Raw genomic sequence first — 23,505 nt, 5'->3', positions numbered from 1 at the left:
GCCCTGGTTGACTGACCCCTCTTCTCCAACAAGGCCTGATCCCTTGCAGATCCCCATCTCCCACCCCTGAGGCATTCGGCTCATAGCTCATAGAGAGAAAGCCTCAGTTCATGTTGAAAGTCCTAGCTGCCTTCCCCCTTGATCCAGGAAAAAACTTCCCAGTTCTTCCCATCCCAATTCCAACAGCATTCTGTGGGGCTGGAGTGAAGGGAGGAGGAGAAAGAGGAAAGCTGATTGGCCATCACGGTACAATGTCCCTGGAATTCCGAGGTTGTTGTTGTTGGTGTGTGTCAATTCAGGGGCACAATGGGCTGGCCCGGTGGCTCCAGGGAAACAGCCTGCTCCTGGGAGATGAAGGGGGAGGGAAGGGGGCTGGCCTGGAGAGCATAATCTCTGCTAGTCCCTCCCCTTCTCCTCCCATAAAAAGGCAGTCAGTCAAAGGATCAGAGATTGGAAAAGTCAGGATAACTCAACCCTGTCAACTGCTCCACTCTCTTTGCCCTGAGAAGGGTTATGGTCTTTGTCCAGCAGGCCTGTCCGAGTGCTACCTCCTGAGGAGACTGCTTCAGTTTTTTGGACACTCCTAGGTCAAGTGCAGCTCCCTCTGACCCCGGAAAAAGTCCTGCTGAGCCACTATTTCAAGAAAGCCTCAGGTGAGTGAGTTGCTCAGTCAGCCCATTGGGTCCCTTCTTCACACACTTTGCTCTGCCCCACTGAAGGGGCAGCTCCTTGTGTCCCTTCCCATTGTGTCTAATGCTGCTGGTGGGTAGGGAAGTACAGTGAGGGGAATGGAAGGGGGAGCCAGGGGCTAAAGACTGCCAGGGAAGGTTGGTGCTCAGGACCTCCAGTTCCCAAGACCACAAAGGCTTCTAACTTCATGTCACGGTCCCCTTTGGCAGTTGGGTGAAACCTGTGGAACTCTTCCTAGCATCATGGTGGTGGTGTTTGTTGTTTTTTTAATTCATAATTAAAGGAAATGCTAGATTTTTGTTAAAGGTTAGTAGAAAATAAAGACGTAATTGAGGTTTTTTTTTTTTCCCATTCACATTCATGGACTCTTTGAAATTTATCCATGGGCCAATGTAGTCCAACCCCTCGTTTTACAAATGAGGAAACAGAGGCCCAGAGAAGGACAGTGATTTGTCCACTGTCAACTCCTGAGCAGTGTGGGAGCCCACTTAGACCACTGTGCCTTAGTGCTTGGTCAATGCTTAATAAAAGTTTGTTGATTGGATTAAAGGTACTTTCTTTCCCAGCTCTCATTCAAAACACACACACACACACACACACACACACACACACACACACACACGTAGACCTGGATGCAAGGGTCCAAGCGATCCAAGTAATGATAGAATATCAGATCTACGCATGAAAAATGGGAAAAGGGTATGTAGCTACAGGCCCCCCTATCTTCCCACTGCCCCATTTCCAGACAGCTGTTTCTGGGTCTGAGCCTCTGGATTCCTGAGTCTCTGTTAGCCCTGGATTCTGGACCATCTTCTGGTCCTCCGCCCATCTCTTTCTAGCATTGACTTCTTCATGCTAGGAGTCTGGGATTATCTGGAATCACTTTCTTTGGCAGTCTGGGGAAATGCTAAATTTCCATTAGAGGTTGGTGAAAATAAAGATTTCTTCTCCAGGGAAAAAGAAAAAGTGCCCTACTTCAGGGCAAGAGACCTTGTGGTAGTGTGTCTGCCGGCTTAGGTTTCAAGAGACCTATGTTGAAATCCTGCCCCAAACATTTGCTAGCTGGGTGACATGTGACAAGTTATCTAACCTCCCCAGGTCTTAGGTTTTCTTCTTTTGTAAAATGAGAATCTAGGATTAGACAGTCTGAGGTCTCTTCTTGCTCCACATCTGTAATCCATACATTTTTGTTAAGCTCTGGGCCCAGTACCGGCTTCCCTCCTCATTCCAACCCCAATTCAGCCATTGGCCATGGCTGTGCCAAACACACCCTCAGAGAAGCCCTGGCTGTTTGCCTGAAACCTCAACAACTATTAAGTGCTTATCTGCAGAGAGAGGAGATACAGAGATTATCATGCCCTTATGGAGCTCCAATCTCTGACCCATGGATGATTTCTTCTCCAGGGAAAAAGAAAAAGTGCCCTACTTCAGGGCAAGAGACCTTGTGGTAGTGTGTCTGCTGGCTTAGGTTTCAGGAGACCTATGTTGAAATCCTGCCCCAAACATTTGCTAGCTGGGTGACATGTGACAAGTTATCTAACCTCCCCAGGTTTTAGGTTTTCTTCTTTTGTAAAATGAGAGTCTAGGATTAGACAGTCTGAGGTCTCTTCTTGCTCCACATCTGTAATCCATACATTTTTGTTAAGCTCTGGGCCCAGTACTGGCTTCCCTCCTCATTCCAACCCCAATTCAGCCATTGGCCATGGCTGTGCCAAACACACCCTCAGAGAAGCCCTGGCTGTTTGCCTGAAACCTCAACAACTATTAAGTGCTTATCTGCGGAGGGAGGAGATACAGAGATTATCATGCCCTTATGGAGCTCCAATCTCTGACCCATGGATGATTATGAAACATCAATTTCCAGGCCATAGAAGTGAAAGCCAGGAGCTATTTCAAGCTTCCTCTGCAAGACCTTGGGATGAGATCACTACTATGTCTTTGCATAATGAATTTCCCCATCATAAAGACTGTTTTGGTAGAAGTTGGTGGCCACAGGCAAAGAAAGAGAAAGAGCCGGGGAGGAAGGGGAGAAGTGGGAGAGAGTGTTTTATTTAAGACCACACAGTGATAGAGCTAGCAGCCAGACTCTGAGGAGCTGAATAGGAGGTAGAAAGTTCAAGGGAGAGAGCAGTCCCTTCAGATGCCCAAGGTCTTAGGCCCTGGAGCTTAGAGGCTATTTAGTCTGATTTGAACCTGAGCAAGAATGGCCTCAGGCCTGACCAGCAACCACCACTGGTGATGCTAGCTGAAATGAATGGCTGGTAAGGAGGGCAAAGGCCCAGACTGGGGAAGCAGTTTGCTTCAAGGTCGACAGTTAGTAAGTGGTAGAGCCAAGAGCCAGACACAAGCCTTCCACTGCTCCATCCCAGGCTTTTCTCACTATCCCAGACTGAAGAGGAAGCTAGGCTATTACCCTGTCAAATTTTGAGGTCCTCCTCTTGCTGCCCAGGCAATCTGAGATTCCAGAGCAAAGGGTGAAGGACCGGCTTGCCTTGCCATGCCTGTAAAGGAGCAGGGAACAGGACTTTGCAGAGGAAGAGGGAGGAAATCTAGTTAAAACGAAAATACCGATGGGCCAGAAAAGAATGGCCTTGAGGTAGAACGAGGCTCTCATTCTGGGAGAGTGCTAGAGTTACTGGCTCCGTCTTGGTTGACTAGGTGACATTTGTCTTTCCCTGAGCTCTAAGAGAGGGTCAAGGTCAGCCCGATTACAGATCTAGATCTGAAAAGGACCTCAGAGACCATCTTGGGCCATTCGCTCCTTTTTCAAGTGAGGAGACTGAGGAAATTGGTGAGATTCTCTAATGAAGGCCTATCTCAGCCCCAGTGCCATTCCTGACTTGTGGTGGCCCAGTCAAGGTCATTGAATCAGTTAATCAGTCATTTTGCATTAAATGTCTACTATGTGTCAGGAACTATACTGGTGTTGGGACATACTAAGATAAAAGTCACATAGTTACTGCCCTCAAGGAGTTTACATTTCTAACATTTTTCTATTTCTTCCATTAAATATAAATTTACCTTTCCCCCCCAACTTCCCCATGCCTCAGTTTCCCCAACTGTAAACTGGGGAAAACAATCTCTGCCTCTTCCCCTGCCACCCAGGGCTGGTATAAAGACAGGGGGGAAATAGAATGCTGGAGCCGGAGGAGAATTTAGAGCTCATATAGTCCAGACAGAGTAGGAAACTGAGACACTATGAGGGGGTTTATGTAAGACCTCATAGTGATAAAGCTAGCACCAGGACCCTGAGGCCAGCACTGTTTCTAGGACATTATGAGGGGAAAAGTACTTGGGAAATGATGTTAAGAAGCAGGTCTAAGAGCTGGTCTGAGTTAGGAAGACCTGGGTTCAAATGTCACCAATGACACATGTTGTCCAGATGACCCTGAGCACATCATTTTATCTCTCCATGGCTCAGCAAGAGCCAGGGCCGGTCTGCCTCAGTTGAGGGGGATTTCTCAGGATGAATTCCTTCCAACAAAATCATAAGTCTGGTCTAAAAAAAACTCTCAATAGGGTCAATTGATCAGAGGGATCAACAGTAGGGGGAGGCCAAGGACTAGGTCTGCTTTGGTCTCTCCCAGCCCAAATTATTCCTTTTCTTTTCTTCACACCTGCTGACACTTAGGTAGTGTCTCTATGTGCTCGGTGGCAAAAATAGAAACAAACCACCATTCGAAGTAAGAGATATTGGCTCCTAGGGGATGCTCGGGAGTGAGCTTAAGAAGTTTCTTGGCCCTGTCCCCTGAGGTCTCTCCGTGTGAGCGTCCTAGCACACAAAGGAGAATCCTCCGATCTTTTCTGCATCATATCCCCCAACCAGTCTATTTCTGGCATCTCTGGTGGCTCATGACTTGGGTCTTCTCTTGTCCCCAAGGAACAGTTATGAGGTCACCCTGTCCCCAGACACATGCTATCACGTGTTTTCAAGATTATTTTTGTCCCCTAATCATCAGTTTTCCTGCCAACTGAATCTTTACCCAACAGTGCCCAGATCGATAGTTCAGCTGGATACTGTTTTCAAAAAACAACAAAAACCCACTGCACTCATTTGTATTCTTAGGAACCCTCCTGACCTCATCGACTGCCCTCCTTTTTAAAGAGACCCATACTCTTTACCACCTGTAGCTCCTAAAAGATACCATGCTGTACTTTCTGGACAATTAAGAGGTTTTGAAGAATGAGTCTCCGTTCCTGCGTACTGACTTTAAAATGTACCCCTCGCATCCCCCGCCCCTACCCCACAAGTCACTGCACTTATGCCTTTAAAGAACTCACAGAAATCATTGAAGTATTCATTTGAGGAATCGAAGTAATTCGCAGAAATCTACGCTCTTCCCTCCCACCATTCCCCTCCCCCCACCCCCCATGGCCTAACAAGTCACTTAACACGGTACTTAAAGGTAGAAAAAGGCAATTCTTACTACAGCCCTGGGTAATAAGATGATTTAAGGTTTATGGAACACTTTATGTGTTTCAACTTAATTTAAATTTCCAATTAACAAGCATTTATTTTCTTTTCCACTCCCTCACTCCCCCTAGAAAAAAAGAAAAACCAAACCAAACCCTGGTAACACAAATTCACACAGTGGCCACATCTACAAATGCACTTCTTCTTCTGCTTCTTGAGTCCATCACCCTTCGGGCTGGAGGCGGTAGCATTGTTCACCTTGGGACTTCCAAAATCATGATGGGTCATTGCACTGATCAGAGGTCCAAAGTCTTTCATTGTTTGTCTTCACCACGTTGTTATTTGTTGTTAAGGATCATTCCGGGTGTGCCCTGCACAGTACTTTATGTGCGCTATCTTGCTTCTCAGCACTCTGTTGGGTAAGCACCACAGGTATCAAGAAGCCTAACCTATGACAGGAAGACATCATGTCTTGGTGGTTAGAGAGCTGGCCCCAGAACCGGGAAGACCTGGTGTTCTGCCTGCCCCATTGTGACTCTGGCCAAGTCACTTAAACTCTCTGCTCTGAGCAGCTCTCCCTAAGGGAAGGTGCTGGCCTGCACAATTGGGAATTCCCTATACCAAGAATACCCAAGGTCCAGTCCCTTTCCTATAGGTGTTACAGATGAGAAAACAGAATCTCAGGTTCAGGTTGACTTCAGTTTGTTAAGGACCTACTATGTGCAAGGCTCTGTGCCAAGATCCAGGGACAAAAGCCAAAATGAACATATCTCCCGCCTTCTGGGAACACATGTAGTGATGGCTGGTAAATGGCAGGGAGGGACTGAACTTGAGTCACTCGCCTCCTTATTATTAATAACGACAACAGTAATAAAAGTGCTTTACCTAGGAAGGACATCTCACTTGGTCCTCACAACAACCTTGGGAGGTAGATGCTGTTATCATCCCCATTTTATACATGAGGACTCTGAGGCTGAAATACATTAAGAGACGTGCCCTGGGTCACATGGCTAGTGTCTGAGGCAGGATTTGAACTCAGGAGTTTCTAATTCCATTCCATCCACTTCATGACCAGGCTGCTCCACTGATACAGAGTCTAGTCATCTTCCCATTATTTCATATTACCTAGTATTATCCCGATTTTACAGGTGAGGAAACTGAAGCACAATGAGGTTGGGAAGAATGCATGTGGGCTCTCCAGTCAGAAGCCCTGACTTCCAACTGGGCTTTGACACTAGCTGTGTGACCCTTGGCAAGTCACTTAACCTCCATGGGGCCCAGTTTCATTATCTTCAAAAGGAGGGGCGGGGTTAGACTCAACAATATCTAGCGTCCCATCCATCCTCAGATCTAGGATCCTATGATTATTGGATGGGGCAAAAAGAAATGTCCCCAGTGGGAGATATTAGGGGCTGCCCCTGGCACCTTTCAAGGCCTTGGCCTGTACCACAAAGCAAAGTCTCTTTCACAGTGGCTAAACCAGTTCTCCAGATAACTGCAGGCAAATGGATAGCAGGGCAAGGTTTTGCAGAAATAAATGTTTGGTTCTCTGAATTGCAACCTGAAACGCAATCATGTTGTGTAATGGTGGGGTAGCAGCAAATATTAATGGAGCTGAAGCACCCACTCAGGGATTGGAACCTGGGGACAACAAGGGAGAGGAAAGGCTATTGTTCTGAAGCCAACTGTGCCCCACCCCCAACAGCTGGGTCACGAAAAGTCATTTTTAGCTGTGTTTGTGCCACCCAACCTGAAGAGAAAAGGGTTGGGGGGAAGGGGATAAGAGGGAGGAAGAGAGATGGGGTGGGGGAAGAGAAGGGGTAAAGGGAGAGAGAAGAAGACAAAAAGAGGAGGAGAGGAAATGAGGGAGGCAGAAAGGGAGATGGGAAAAGGAGAAAGAACTATGGCAGAGGAGAGGGAAGAGGAGGAGAGGGGAAAAGAGAGGGAAAAAAGGTAAAAGAGGAAGAGGAAATGAAGGAGGAAGAAGATGAGGAGGGGGAAAGAAAAGAGGAAGGGAAACGAAGGAGAGAGTGAGAAGGGGAAGAGGAGGGGGGAGATGAGAGGGAAGGAAGGAAGAGTGGGGAGGGGAAAGAGAAGAAGAAAAGGGAAGAGAGGATGAGGAAAGGAGAGCGAAAGGGGGGTAGAGGATAGTTGGGAGAGAGAAAATACCCCAAACATTAGTGAAGAGGAAGACTGTAGGTAGGAGGGGGACAAAGAAGACCAAGGGAAAGAGTGTTAGGCAAGTGAAAAGCATGGAAAGGCCAAGGGAGAGGAGGAGAGGAAGAGAGGAAAAACCTGAGAAAAGAGAGAGATCAAACAGGAGGGGAAAAGAACGAGTGAAAGGGTGATTAGCACTAGAAAGGCTCACTTTTGTTCCTTTTCAGGAGGGCAGGGTTGGGCATGTGCCTACTCAGAGTGTCCTGGCGGAGAAGTGAAGGTCAAACCCCCAAAGCTCTCCCTAACTTTGTGCTCCGGAGGAAGTTAGGTAACATGGCTGCAGCCCAGCCAGGAAAGTCCTAAGTGCTGTGGGGTGGGGGTGGGGGTGGAGCCTGCCCTGTCCTGCCCTTTTTGTTCTCCAGATTACACTCCATCTGGCACACCACCCCTGTGTCCTATTTCCCCTCCAGTACCCAGAGCTGTTCTCCCACTTTGCCCAACTGGGCCCCAGGCCAGGAATAACTGCCCTCCCCCTGCCTATCCACTCCACATCCCTCCCTCCCTCTGCTCCAAAGCCTCCACCACTGAGGGACAGACAGTCTTGGTGGATGAGCACAGCCCACCAAGCCAGGGCCTGAGCAGTCCTTTCCCCTGGGCAGGGAATGAATTAGCTGTAAGCAAGCAAGCTAGCTAGCAAACATTTATTAAGCGCCGCTATGGTACTTAAAAGAAAAATTCCTGCAGCCATTAGCCAACAGCCTTTTAACTTAGAAAGCAAAGGAGAGGCACACAGATCAGTGCATCTGAGTATAGTTTAAATAACAACCACAAAAATGGTTCTACAGCACCGACTATGTGCCAGGCACGTGTCAAGCTCTTTACAAATATTTTCTCATTTCATCCTCCCAACAACCTCGGGAGGGAGGTGCTGTTAGATTTTACTGTTGGGCTTTTGTTCTTTCAGGGGCTCACCTTTTTGTGTGTCCTGGACCCCTTTGGCAGGAAAAGGGAAGACCTCTTCTCAGAAATATATATATATATATATACACAATATTTTTAAATGCACACAACAAAACCATAGTATTAAAAAGGAAATCAACAATTTTGAAATACAGCTATCAAAAAGTTTTACACCAAATCCAGGGACCCCAGGGTAAAAACTTATACAGGAAATGCACAAGATCAGAGGAAATGCTTCCTGTAATCTGATTGGCTACACTAACAAGCTAGAGGAATGTTAAAACCTGAGGCTCACAGTTAAGAAATAGCCGCTTTAAAAAGCTGGAAATGACTTCTATGAACTCAGGCAGAGTGAAGAGCAGAAGCAGGAGTTTATGCAATGACAGCATCATCACTATGGGTGTCGGAAGCATCCAGATTTCACTTTCACGTTTACAAACGTCATTTCATTCTCACACTAGCCCTGGTAGGTGGGGGCTCTTATCTTCATTTTACACATGATTGTGGTAGAAGAAAAACAAATTTGAAAGATTTTAGAATTCTGATCAATACAATGATAGACCCTGAGAGCAGAAGACTGAAGATGAAACGTGCCACTGACCTCCTGCCAGAGAGGGCATAGACTTAAAATGTAGAGAGAGATGTGCATGCTCAGGTATGGTCAACGTGGGAATTTGTTTTGTAGGATTGAGAATGTTGATCAGAGTTTTTCACTTTTCATTTGTTGTTGATGATTAGGGGGCATATTATGAATGCATGCAAAAATAAAGAAATAAATTTTTAAAAAAGATGTAACTGATTTATGGTAGAGATAGGTATAGGGCAGCTAAGTGGGGCAGTGGATAAAGTGCTAGGCCTGGAGTCAGGAATCATCTTCCTGAGTTCAAATCTAGCCTCAGACACTTACAAGTTGTATGACCCTGGGCAAGTCACTTCACCTGTTTGCCTCAGTTTCCTCATTTATAAAATGAGCTAGAGAAGGAAATGGCAAACCACTTCAGTGACTCTGCCAAGAAAACCCCAAATGAGGTCACTCAGAGTTGGACATGACTGGAATGACTGAATAACATCAGAGACAGGCAGTTGCCGCTAAGGAGACAGGGACACAAACAGTTGACTGCAGAGAGAAAAACTACCTTTTGGAAAAGGATCAAAGGATGAGTTTTTCCTTGATACATGTTGTGATATGTTACACTTTCTCTGCCAACTGTAGCGGTCCTAGGATGATTTAGAACCAAGGTGGAATAACTTAGGTTCAAAGTTAGTTCAACCCTATTCCATCATGTAATCTGTGCCAGGCACCCACACTAGGTGCTAGGTGCAAGGTGAAAGGGAAACGAACACATAAAATAAAACAAATCTTGTCTGGTTATCTGCATCCCTTCCTGCAGACACAAGGATCATACCTTTCTCTTTCTCCTCTCCTCCTGCATCAATTGTCAGCTTTAGGACAGGAGCTATGAGTCTTAAATCTATATTTTTTCCTGTTCCCAGGGACATACTTGACCCTCAGGCCAGTGCAACAGCCACAGAAAGACTGTTGGGAATTTGGCCTGGTATCAAACAGGAATATTAAGTGCCTCTAACACCGTTACAGAGAGATTTTAATCTAGGGATTCTGACTGGGGATGGGGAGGAAGATGGTGTTGAATTTAGGGTGACAATTGTACCTCCCCAGCAGGACTGGTCTTTTTATTTTTTTACCAGCAGGTAACTAAGGAAACCTGGATTCCAGTTCTAGCTCAGAAACTAATCAGGCATTTCAAAATATTCATTCCCTCATACACTCATTTATAAATTACAATTATAATCTACAATTATGATCTACAATTGAGCCAGGCAATGAAAGAAACAAACCGAGCATTTGTTCCTGGACCAAACATCCTACTCCTGCCACCACTCTCCATGAATGTTATCTCCCCCTATTAGAATGGGAGCTCTTTGAGGGCAGAGACTACTTTGGTTTTTAGATTTGTATCCCCAGAGCTTATTACTGTGACTGGCATATAATAAATGCTTTCTCCTCTCTCCTCCTTTTGAGCTTGAAGGTACCTCAGAGATTATCTCATCTGATACCTCCATTTTGCAAATGAATATCACTCCAGAAGTCTAAAGAATAAAACAAGACATTAATGACACCTCATTATACAACAGCTCATTATAAAAGTTTTCTTTTGATGCCTCCTGGTGGCACAAATTGGAAAGGCTAGTACCTGAGAAGCTCACCAAGGGAAACCTGGCTGCTTAGCTGCTGATTTTTTTTTTTTTGCTATGAATGACCAAAGAAATAATTTTAAAAATATATAAATCATATCTCAGCCCTGGGCAGTTCCTTTCTGTTTTTACAAAATAATACCCTATTTAGAAGAAAGGATAAGGATGAGAAGACAATTGCATGTGATTACAGCTGGTATATAACAACATGTTTAAGCAAGCTGCTAAAAATGGGAAATGGACAACAGTGAAGACCTTACCTCTGATCGCCTCCATTTTCCAGAGAAATTTAACACATATAAAAATATTGCTATAGCAAGGAGGCCAAACCAACCCGGAAACTGCTTCAGCTACCAAACACTTGATCTCCTGGGAACATATGGTACCTGGGGGCAATGTTAACTTATCATACAAATATATAGAGGGGGATATTAGAACACTGCTTCATAAAACAGTAAAAGGCAGCTGAAGGTGAACATGAATCTATAATCCATCAATCAATAACCATTTATTAAGCATCTAGTTTGTGCCAGGAACTGTCCTGGGTGCTGAGGATGCAAAGATTCCTGTCCTCAGGAAGCTTAAGTTCTATTGGAAGAATGAAAAAGCACTCATTGAGTTCTTTCTGTGTGCCCAGCACTTTACTAGGCACTGAGATCACAGACACAAGAGTGAGAGAGTCCCTGCATCAAGGGATTTATATTCTTATAGTGGAAGACAACTCCTATGGGGAGCAGTAGCCAAGGAGGGATATTTTAGTTTTAAAAGGGATATGAGTGGAGCCTGAAGGGACTAGGCTGACACACCCCTTCAAGAACCAATCAGTTTTGACTTATGGTTCCAGAACTAGAAAGTAGAAGGCATTAGCGGGGGGGGGGGGGGGGGGGGGGGGCTGAAGCCATCCTGGATATAGTGGCCCATGCAAGGTAGTCATGAATCAGGACAGTAGGGTTCCCAGGGAGGGAGTTCCAGAGCTGAGATGTTTAAATCCTCCTGGACATGTGCAGTTAGGAGAATGTTGAGAGGACATCCTCATTACAATATGCAGTAGCTACACCCTATCTGTGTGACCTTGGGCAAGTCACTCACCTGGCTGAGCTTCAGTTTACTCCTTTGTAGAATGGAGGAGTTGAGTAGATAATCTCTAAGGTTGTTTCTAGCTTTCCATCTATAATTCTATGGTGGGAATGGGGGGAAGCATTAGACATTGGCATGTGCCAGTCAAGGAAAGGTCAGTGGGCCAGGCTTCATGGAGAAGGCAGGCTGAAGCTGTGCCTTGAAGAATGAATAGCATCTGGACAGGGGAAAGGAAGGCACCTCGGTGGGAAGAGTAGAGAAGTGAGAAGGTAGTATGGACAAAGGTACAGATGAAGGAATGTGGACAGGAGCACAATATGTGTTGAAAGCACCAGGATCTTTCTGCCCCCATGTCTGTGACCCTGGGTCATCCTTGACCCTCTCTTTCCTCTTCCCCCCACCCCACCCCCACCCACCAATCAACAGTCATGTCTTGGCCCTTCACAACCTTTCTCACATCCATCCCCTTCTCTCCACTCTTATAATCACTGTTCTAGTTCAGGTCCTTGGTACCTTTTGCCTGGGTTATTAATATTCTTCCTACTTCCAGTCCCTTCTCCTTCAATTCCTCTTCCATATAGCTGTGACAATAATCTTGCTGAAACACAACTCTGACCATGTCACTCACCTGCTTAGGATTTTTCAGTGACTACCTATTGTTTCAAGGTGAAATACCAGCTCCTCCTCATGGCATTTAAAACCCTTCAAAGTTTGGGTCCATCATATCATTTTTGATGACTATTTCAATATAGTTAGTTGTAACCTATGCATTTTATGTTAATGTATTTTATTTTATGCACTTGAAAATGTGATTCTGAGAAGGGGTCCATAGTCCTCTCTCAGTTGTCCGAGGGGTCCATGGCCTCAAAAATGTTAAGAGCCCTTGAGCTAGGATCAAACATCAAGTCCTTGGTTTGGCATTCACAGCCTGGCCCCAAATGACCTTCACTGTTTTATAACCCACGATTCTCCTCCATGTTCTCTGACCAGTTTAACTTGCCTCCTTCCCCCCATGGCTCTGCCTTCTAGTTCCCCATTTCATAGAATCCCTACTTTCAGGTGCCACCTTCACTTGAAGCTCCTTCTCACTCTCCTCCCCCACCCACAGCTATTCCTAAATGACCTGTTTTGTATTTACCAATCCTTATTTCTCCAACAGAACGTGAGCTCATAGAGGGCAGGCAACTTTATCTCTGCCCTCTTAAGCATGTAAATTACACAGATGTCACTGGTGGAGGACTTTCCTCCTCCTTCCCTATCCCTGACCAAATTACAGCCACCCCATGAGTTAGGGAGTAGAAATATTATTCTACACATGAGGATCCTAAAGGTCAGAGATTAAATGACTCGTCCAAGGTCACACTGCTCTTAAATTGTAGGGCTAAACCCATCAGCGTTGTCTGACTTCAAATTTAGGGCTTTCTACCAAGTCCCTCTGTCTCCCATCAGGATTAATCCCTAGACCTCTCTGGGTCCGACTTTACCCAAAAGGAAAAGTTACAAAACTTTCACTATTGACTTCAAAGGGTTGGGAACGTACTCTTTGGAATCCACAAATGAGGCTGTTATTATTAGACAACGTCAGTATCCATAACAAATTGAATACCTTTTTATGGGGGTGTAAAAATTTACAAGAGCCTTTTACAAACATTTAATAATGAGAAGCTGAGTCCAGCCTCAGGACATCCTTTCCCTCTTCTGGGGTGTGGAGGGGGAGGTGCATCACTACCAAATCTAAAAAGGAGTGGGGGGTGGAGGGAGAGAAGGTGGAAGGCAGGAAATTTCACTTTTAAAAACTTTATTCACAGTTTCTGGACCTTACATTGACAAACACATAAATAAACGCTTGTTTAATTGATTGGTCTTGAACACCTCCCCACTTACTCTGATCCAGCCCCAGGGGCCCCCGGCTGCTCTTTGCACAAGACATTGCATCCCCAGACTCCAGATACTTTCTCTGGCTGTCCCCCATGCCTGGAATGCTCTCCCTCATCATCTCCCCCTCCCTGGCTTCCTTCAAGTCCCTGCTAAAATCTCACCTTCCGTATGAAGCCATTCCTGGTTCTCCATATCAGTGCCTTTTCTCTGAGACTAGCCCTGCATACGCCTTGTTTGTGTATAGTTGTACAATGCATCGGATTGTAAGCTTCTCCAGGGCAGGGATTGTCCTCTGCGTCTTTTTGTATTCCCAGCGCTTAGCATCATACCTGGCACATAGTAGGTGTTTTATAAATGTGATTGAAATATTTATTGACTATTCGCACGTCTCACATTACACTGTTGAGCTTGAGGGCAGGCGCTGTCTTTTACCTTTTTTTGTATTCTCAGCGTTTAGCGCAGTCCCTGGAACTCAGTTGGGGGAACTTAATGTTTGTTGACTGACTTCAAAACAAACAGCGCGGCCACTAGCTGCTCTCAGTCAGCCGATCCTCCTCCCCCTCTCTCCCCTCACCTCCGGGTCCCTTAGCTCCGCCTCTTTTCCGCTCTCTGCTCCCTTAGCCCCGCCTCTCTCCCTCTCGTGTCCCTTGGCCCCGCCCCCTCCCGCTCCCTGCCCTTTACCTCTGCCTCCGCTCCGCCCCCACCGGGTCCAGCTGACTGCTTGGACGAGCGGCGCGTGGGCGGAGTCGGGCAGAACCAAGGCCATCGCGTGAGAGGGGGCGCCTCTCTTTGAGACGGGAGAGAGCCCGCGGTTGTCGCGTCACGCCGGCCCCGACCACCCCCGCGAGTGGCAGCATCCCAGAGGAGCTGGTTCGGTGCTGGGCCCTCGGAGGCACGGAGGGAGAGAGCTATCTCTGCTGCCGCGGGTGAGTGTGGGCAGACGGAAGGGAGCCGGGACTGGGCCGAGGTCCGGGGTGGGGTGCCAGAAGACTAGGAGCCCGCCGCCTCAGCAGCCGCAAGGCCCCAGGGGCCGGGGAGGCCGGGCCGGGCCTTGCTCCGCTGTAGCCCCAGCAGTCTCGGACGCTCGGGGCGGGGAGGCCTGAGGCTCCAACGGGGAAACTGAGGCCCGGCAGGGGCAGCGACTCCTGCCTGGACCGAGCCCATTCCCAGGAGTGAAGCAGGAGCCCGAGGACCCTCTGCTTTCCACTCCTGGAGCCTTCGGGCAAATCACTTCCCTTCCTTGGGCCTCAGTTTCCCACCCTGGTAAAATGAGGGAGTTGGACCAGGGGGCTTCCAAGGGCCCTTCCAGCCCCAAATCTGCCCCTGTGGGCCTCAAAATGAAGAGGTCGGACTAGATGGCCTTCGAGGACATCCGGCTTCCGTGACCCAGGTTCTGCTTCTGGTTGTGAACCAGGCTGCTTGTGTTCTCTGGTCCTCAGTTTCCCCTCTGGAGCATCCGAGGAGCTGGACAGCTCCGACTCCCACTGAAGTCCGAGCGTCTCGTCTTAGTCTGGCCGACCCTTGCCCGGAGGCAGAACGAGGGGTGGGGGGAAGATTTAGGCTTGAACTTGGTTCCAGCCTTTGTGAGTTTCTTGGCACATAAGCGTGTCACATCTAAGTCACATGCGAGTGACTTCGGGACGGTATTTTTGTTCCTGAACACCTGTGGCTGTGGTGTGTCGGTTTTAAATTTTGTTCTGGTTTAGCGTGAGCTAGGCAACAGCCCTCCCTGTACGTGCCTAGGCACAGAGATGAATGTGGTGCAGGGAGTCGAAAGGACAGTTGGGAAGAGTGTGAGCCTGGAAAGACAGGTGGGACTGTATCGAAGAGGCCATAGAGAGCCACAGATATTTCTTGAGGAAGCAAGTCCCGTGGTCAGACCTATGGGTTGAGCATATCAATTTAGCAACCTTGTGAAGGGTGGGTTGGAGACAGGCAAGACCAGATTCTGGTTCTGCCACTTGTGTTCCTAAGCTTAGTCATTGAACTTGAACTTTTCTTTCCTCACCTAGAAAATGGGGATAACGCATTCTATGGATGAGTAGGCGAAAGTGTTTTGTGGAAAGCAATATACAGCTGTCAAATGATGTTACTTGAAAGATCTTTGGAATCAAGCGTTAAGCACTTGTAAGGTCACTATTAATCTCTCTGGGTCTCTCTCAAATGAGAGGAATGGGCTAAGTGGTTCCTAGTATTTTCTAGGTATGACATTCTGTACTTTTTCCCCCTATGGTGGTGTGATTCTTTGAGTACAATCCAAGTTCATGAGTAATCGGTGGCAAAGTAAACTAAATGTTCCTTCCATCTCTTGGAAAAGAAGTCTTTTGGTCATTCATGATTCAGAGTGGGACTACCTCCTCAGATACTTGGCACTTGAATTTTGGTAGCTACTGGAGAAGTCAGCTTTAGAGAAGAGGGGGAAAATTAAAAGATGATCCTCTTGCTAAAAAACAAAAAGACAGGGGCAGGCAGATGCCCCAGTGGATACAGCATGAACCCTGGAGTCCAGGGGAACCTGAGTTCAAATTGGGCCTGAGACAATTACTGTGTGTGACCCTGGACAAATCACTTAACCCTGATTGCCTCCAGAGCAAACCAAAAAGGTAAACACTCCCCTCCAAAGCTACACATGGCCTATCAGCTTTTCAAGTAGGTTGATTGATAGGCTTGTGGAGTATTTGGCCAGAATTGTAATTGTCCTGTTGAAGGAGTAGTAACAAGTTCACATAACTTCCACATTTCCCATGTTTACTGCTTGAAAAAAAAGATTAATGAGGAATTAAATGGAATAAGGCTGGAGCAAAATAAGTTTGTATAGAAGGTGAAAATAATAGAGGATTTTCCAGAGAGTTATGAGAAAATTAGGAGAGTTGGTAGATACACATTCTGAGTTCTTTATTAAAATTATAATTGATATGCGATCCTAATTTCAATTTTGCAAAGTACAGTCTCACAGGAATCTCACAATGACACTGTGAGGGAATTATCCATTAGTCAGCATTACAAGGAACTTATGAAATACCTTGTCTGTGGTTACACTGCTACAAAGTAGCAGGAGCAGTATTTAAATTCAGGATTTCCGCAGTCCTGGGTCTACCACTCTATCAATCACTACTACACCCAATGCTGGCAGACTAGTACAAACTAGGCCCAAATCTAACCTGCAGACAAACTGTTCTTAGGTCTTCAGCCATGCAAAACCTGATCCTGGCCACTTTGGCCTGGGGACCATCTTTTGCCTACCCCTGCTCTATCCCATGATGCCTCTCCAGAACTATCTGTAGGTTTTTTATCCATTCATGAAACATTAAACTATTTGTACAACAAGTATTTTGCTAGATACTCTGAAGGTAGGTACAGAGATAATTAAGGTCCTTTCCCTACTTGTGGAGCTGACTACCGTTGATATTAACTTAATCAGATCTTAATCTATGAACATTTTAATTTATTAAGTACATTATAGACTACTTTTTTCTGACAATTGATTTTATTGTACTGGGAATCGTCTTTCCTCCTAAAGAATCCTTTCCATTTTCATTCCATTTTGAGGCACATGAGGAATTAGAAGTGGACTGGCCTGTGGTATAACGGAAAGACTGGGAGTTAGGAAACCAGGTTTCTCTGGGCTTTGACATCACTTAGCTGTGTGACCTTGGGCGCTGGCTTCATCTCTGTGGGCATTCCTTTCCTTATTTGTAAAATGAAGACCATCAATTTTTTCAGTCTTAGTGCCCCTTACGTTCTTAAAAATGATTGAGGACTCTCCAAATAGCTTTTATTTCTGTGCATTATATCAGTAGTTGCCAGATTAGAAGTTAAAACATCTTAGTATTATTATGAAAATCATTCTGACCTCAGGCAAGGGTCCCAGACCACACCTTGAGAAGTACTAAATGTTATAGGATCATAAGAAATTAGAAACTAAATGGCAGATCCAAAAATATTTAGTTGGATGTTTTAATTATTTCAAGTCTATTTTCATTTAAGATCAGGGAATGAAATGGACTAGGGAAAGGGAAATGGATCAGGGAAGAAACTTATTTTCAGATTTACTATTATAGCAATCCTGGCACATTTGCTGGGCTGGTGGCTAAAGAGAATTAATGGTGCTTACATTTTTATTTCAGAGTAACTTATGACCAGGTAAAGACATGTAAAGAAGCAGGTTCTACAGGGTATGCTTGGCTTTTGGGGGAAGTGGAATTAAATCTCTAGCACATAGAAGCCCCTGTTTAGTGAGGATGGTCCTCTGTCCTTCAGATAGCATTCATGGCTTCCTTTGCAGGCCGCTAGCAGGATGTTTTATTTGAGCACATTCCAAGAAAAGCATAAAACAAAAATCATTTAAAATTTTCCTTTTAAGTGAAGAGGTGAATATAACAAATGCTGCTGCAAACTCAGTGATGTGATTCCTCCTCCATAGCGATGCAAACCAAAACCCACATCTCATAGCTTTCCTCTTCTGGCAGCTCTAGTCCTCCCCCTTCACTGGAAGTCCAGGCCCTCTGCCCAGGGGTCTGATCTCTTGATGTTGCAAGGATACCAGTGCAGTAGGAGGGCCGTGCAATTGCTTAATCCCTCTGTGTTTTCTTGGTCTTAGCTCTTCCATTTAATAATTAGTGAGTAGAGCGTGTTCCTGGTCAACTACCTTTACTCTGTTTTGAGAACATAACCTCTTATGGAACCTCTAAACCTAATGGTTTATAGAAGTGGCTATCAAATAACCCCAAGATAGGAAACTTGGCTCCAAATTGGGCTTACCCAGAAGCTACTTGAGTTATGTAAATCAGATCCGTACAAAGGTTCTCTCTCTGTAGGGTCCTTACCTACAAAGCACAGTGCTGGGCTATGACATCTTGACATTTCCTTTTAGCTTTGAGGGCTGCAAGTGTAAGATGCATTTCATATGTTCACTGTGTACATTTTTGTGCTGTTATATGAACTGCCCAGTGACCTTGTCTTTATCAGCCTGCTCAAAATGTGTAGTTCAGTAGGGGCTCAGGGTCTACCCTGAAAAACAGCAGGCTAGGTGGTTGAGGCACTCTCTCTGGGTGTTAATGGTTTGGTGCTCTCAAGCACAGAAGAACTAGTTTAGGACTAGTCCTTTTTTTCAGAGTAGATGAGGTTGGGTTAGTTAGTGGGTGGGAATTCTGAGGGCATGCAGTGGTAAAGGTTTTTTTTAGAGCAGCGCTTGATATGTTTGCTTTGAGGAGGCAGACCTTGAATTTGGGAGCAAGATGAAGTTTTTGGCTTTGAAGGAAAGATGTGGGGTGGGGGAGTATGTTGATTCTCTTCCTCAGACTGAGCCCCCATATTTGGGGCCATCCAGGTTCTCTTAGCAGGATTTCTGGAGAGTCTTTTTCAAAATTTTTGTTTATTTTATTCTGAACTTAAGAAATAAAACAAGCATTTCCATAACATAGTAGAATAGAAAAAAAGGTGATTACACATGAAACTGCAAATCTCTTATGCACAACCTGCTATTCCTTTTAAATATATAATAAAGTTATCATGTAACTTTCTTTTTTCCCCTTTTTGTCTCCCCCCCATGGCTATCATTAGGCACAAATATATGTATAAGTGTATACATATAATTATATATATATGTAAAGCCATTCTTTTATCTAATAGTTCTTTTCTCTGGATGCAGATAGTGTCTTTGTCCTTTATATTTAATTTGGATATTTATAATAGTCAAAATGACTTATTCACTCCAAGTTGTTCTTAAAACAATATTGTTGTTACTGTATACAGCGTTCTCTTGGTTCTGCGCCTTTTGCTTTTCATTATTTCGTGCAAGTCTTTCCATGTTTTTCTAAGATCATCCACCTAGCCCATCATTTCTTATAGCTCAGTAGTATTCCATCACAATCATATATCACAACTTGAATTGATGGGCATCCCTTCAATTTCCAGTTCTTTAACACCACAAAGAGAGCTGCTATAAATAGTTTAGAACATAGAGGCTCCTTTCCTTTTTCCCTGATCACCCTGGGAAACAGACTTAGTAGTGGTATTGCTGGGTCAAAGGGCGTAGGCAGTTTAATAACTCTCTGGGCATAATTCCAGATTGCTCTATAAAATGGTTGGATTGGTTCACAATTCCACCAACAGTGAATGAGGAGTTTTTCAGAAGGTTCTTTGGGAAAGATTAAAAGAGTCAGTTGAGTACCTCTGACCAGGGTGCTTCTAGGGCCATATATAGGGTCCTAGCAGAAATCCTGATCCTGAGTAGGCCTTCTCCCCACCTCTCTTTCTGCTGCTTTTGAGTTCTTCCATGTAGCAGAGCCCACTATAAATGGAGTCGGCAAGTCTAAAGTCTCAGGACTCTAAGCCTGGGGCCCCACTTGGTGGGAGTCCTTTTAAATTAGAGCAAAGCCCAGATGTATATGAGGAGGAACTAAAGTGCCCTACTGAAGGGTCTGATAAGACTGTGCCCCCAAGACGTTCAAGATTTCAAAATTGTACCCATTGTTACTTTCCCTCAGAGAATTTGAATCTTTACTCTCACAATCCAGTTTGAATTTTCACTAAGTAAATAGCTATGTGTCACAAAGAAAAGCTTCTGGCATAAGCAAAATCTGCCTATCTTACCTATCCCTGGTCCCTGGTCTGTCCAAAGTAACCATGATGGAATTGGCTGGTAATCTGGGATCCAGGGTTTGTTGAGCACTGCTTTAAGAAGCTTGGAGCAAGGAGTAGCCATTGCTTGTTGGAGCCATGGTCCTTTAAATTGGTAGCTCCTAGCCAGAGAAGTGGCACCCAGGTATCTCTGTGATGTGATTTGAGGGGTGCTGCAAGTTCATTCCACCCATGATATCTCCCCTGACAAGCTACAGTTCTCTGTGGCACCAGCATTCTTTCTTTCTGTGGCAAAGTCTTGTAACCTTGACATTCCTTTGGTTCCTTCACCTTTCTTCATCATTCAGTCACAGAGTTGATTCTTAGCTTTCAAATTCCTCTCTTGCCTGCCCCCTCTGTTCCCTACCTGCCACTAGCACTGTTGCCCAGGCCCCTTATTGCTAGAGAAATGGTGTGGCATTGTGGGAACATCATTGGACCTAAAAGACTTGGGTGGAGGTCCAGCTTTCCCCCTTATTCATCCTGTGGCCTTTAGTAAGTTTGAGTGCCTATTTCATAAGGTTTTTGTTAAATAATAACTTGCTTGAGAAAGTACTCACTGAGAACCAACAATTGGCTGTGGGAGGGCAAGGGAGAGTGAGAACTAGAGCATGTTGTTAAGGTTACTCCACAAATTCCCTGTATGGTTGTTGACTCTTATTTATCATGAGGTAAGAAAAGGGAGTCTGGCATGCTCCAGTCACTGGGACAATAGCCTGTGTGGTTCTGCCTGCATTATCAGAGATCTGGAAGAATGCCTTCAGCACTTTGGACAGATTTCCTGTGAGGATTTGGGGAGGACATGGACCAACTTGGCTCTGGATCAACAGTTTTGGATCTGAATCCCCATACGTATGGCTTTGTATGGCTCCTTCAGTTTTTCTTTATTGTCACTTCCCCTAGAACCTATGATAGCTATGGTAGCTAAAATTCTGCCTCATTTTCTTTATTTATTCATTATCTGTTTAATTGTTCTTCCAAAATAAGACTTAACAAAGCAGTTTGGAGTAGTAAAAAGAGCCTTAAATCCCAGGTTCCAGTTCCGGCTCCAGGATATCCAGTTCTGTCATCTCGGGCACCTCTTTGGGCTTGAGCTTAGATAGGCTCCAAATGCCCCAGTCACTATAAAGGGAGGCTGCCTCTCAGCAGTGAGCCATAGTTGTGTCTGACTCCTGCTGCTGCTACTGCCCAATACAGATCTTCCCCGCTAGTCACTCACTGCCCCCTTGACACGGAAACAGAAGCCATACCCATTCCCAGCTCCATGCTGTTTTCCAGACCTGGAATACCATCCCTATTACTGATCTCAATACGTCGTTTCATAACTCCCAAATCACATTGATTCATCCCTTCTCAGAACTCGTCCTATCTACCTGTGTGGTATCAGACTTGCGTAGCCCATTTACTGTTTTATTCCCTGTTTCATGCTTGTATATATTATCCCCCAACCAGTTTTTAAAGCTCTTGAAGGTCGGGCTGACTATGTCTTATCTGCATCCCAGGCAGCGCTCAGCTCAATGCTCTAACTTCAACTAAATGAGTCCTGACTTGTAAAGGCAAAGTTGAGGAGGCATACATTTGGTTGTTTTATAAAAATTAATAGCTTTTTGTTTTTACACCAGAGTAATCTCCTGATATTTGGAGGCTCCAAATGGAAGGAGTATTCACAAAGGTAGGAGAATCAAGAAAGTGTCATCGAAGCCAAGGGAAAAGAAAAGGGGGTGGTTAGTATCAAAAGGTGATTCAAGGTCAAGGAGAATCAGGACTGAGGAAAGGCCAGTGGATTTCACAGTTAAGAAATCATTGGGAACTTTATAGAGGGCAGTTTGAGTCCAGTAGGAGGGTGGAAGCCAGGACTGGTAAATGGTGGGCAGTAAGCTATGTAACCATAGATGACCCTTTAGAAGTTGGACTATGAAAGGAAAGAGGTCTAGAACAATCACTAGGCTGAGGGGATCGCAGGATTCCAGAGAAAGGCAACCAGGATGTGACGGACATTGAGTTCCTAACATATTCAGATCAATTAAAAAATGAGGCCTGCACAATGACTGCCATGCAGTAGGGGCTTAACGAAAGCTTATTGACTGAATGACATTTTAGCCTGGAAAAGAGACTCAAAGAAGCCATGATGGACAAATTCAGGTCTGTCATGTGGAAGAGAGATTACACCTGTAATGTTTGGCCCCAGAGAGGGGAACTGGGACAACGAATGTAAGTTTCAAAGGGGCAAAGGGAAACTTCCTGTCAAAGAGAACTGGCTCCCAGTGGGCTCAGCTGCCTGGGTGGCAGAGGCTGGCTGACTGGATCTGTTAGAGTAGGCTTGGTTTCCTGTATGGGTTGCTCTAGATCAGTGATGTCAAACTCAAATAGAAATGAGGGCCGTGTAAAGGTCCCTACAGGCTGCGTACTGACATAATTTTGTTTTATTTTAATTTAATTTTCTTGTTCCATTTTAAGTTCTGTCTGTCTGTCTTCCTCCCTCCCCACCCCACACTAGAGAAAGCTACCATTTGATGTAGATTTATAGATATATGTAAAACCATACCATGTATATTTCTATTTATCAGTTTCTTCTCTAGAGATGGATAGCATCTTCCTTCATAGGTCCTTTATGGTTGCTTTGAGTATTTATAGTGCTTAGAATAAGTTAGCTGTTGATGATTATCCTTCAAACAATATTGCTGTTACTGTATATAACGTTCTCGGTTCTGCTCATTTTCCTCTTCGTTATTTCATGCAAGTCTTTCTGTGTTTTCTAAAAACAATCAGTTCATAATTTCTTACGACACAATAGTATTCTACCACAAGCACATACCACAACTTGTTCAGCTACTCCCCAGTTGATGGACATCCCTGCAATTTCAAGTTTTTTGCCACTACAAGGAGAGCTGTTATAGATGGTTTAGATCATATAGGTTCTTTTTCTTTTTCCCTGATCGCCTTGGGAAACAGACTTAGTAGTGGTGTTTGGCTGGGTTAAAAGTTATAGGCAGTTTAATAACTCTTTGGGCATAATTCCAGATTGCTCTCTAAAATGGTTGGATCAGTTCTACCAACAATGTATTAATGTCCCAATTTTTCCACATCCCCTCTAACATTTGTTATTTTCCTCTTGTATCATTTTAGCCAATCTGATAGGTGTGAGATATTAGATTAAGCTGACTTAGTTTTAAAATGTAATAATGTCAGTGCTTTATTGTACTTTTATTTATTTTGTTAAATATTTCCCAACTACATTTTCATCTGGTTTGGGCTGTACTTGGAAGTATGGTGGGCCACGAGTGCCCCCAGGCAACGCATTTGACACTTCTGAACTTGATCATTGCGGCTCCTTCCAACTCTCAAGAATTGTGTTATTTGGTAAAAAATTTCTTGAGTATGATGGAAACATGGACATGTTCCTAGGCAGCAGGTAGGGAGACAGTGGATAAGAAGAGATCAAACCTGGAAGAGGAGATGATTTCAGGGGCATGTACTCGAAGGAAATGAGAAAC

At 45.0% G+C, this 23,505-nt stretch overlaps 1 protein-coding gene across 2 annotated transcripts in view; it reads left to right on the top strand.

Moving 5' to 3' along the window:
• Nucleotides 1-299: 299 nt before the first annotated feature.
• Nucleotides 300-23,505, top strand: part of LOC118856910 (NADPH--cytochrome P450 reductase) — a 94,619-nt gene continuing 71,413 nt past the window's right edge. Inside the window, exon 1 of one of the 2 annotated variants that reach the window (XM_036767462.1) lies at nt 300-653. The gene's annotated coding sequence lies outside the window, so the exon portion shown is untranslated. Of the gene's footprint in view, nt 654-14,186; nt 14,317-23,505 lie in introns of those variants that run through there. The other variant, XM_036767463.1, reaches the window with a different exon arrangement.

Source organism: Trichosurus vulpecula, chromosome 7 (genome assembly GCF_011100635.1).
Source record: "Trichosurus vulpecula isolate mTriVul1 chromosome 7, mTriVul1.pri, whole genome shotgun sequence".
In the NCBI taxonomy this organism is placed as follows: Eukaryota; Metazoa; Chordata; class Mammalia; order Diprotodontia; family Phalangeridae; genus Trichosurus; species Trichosurus vulpecula.
This window is presented reverse-complemented; position numbering and strand designations above follow the sequence as displayed.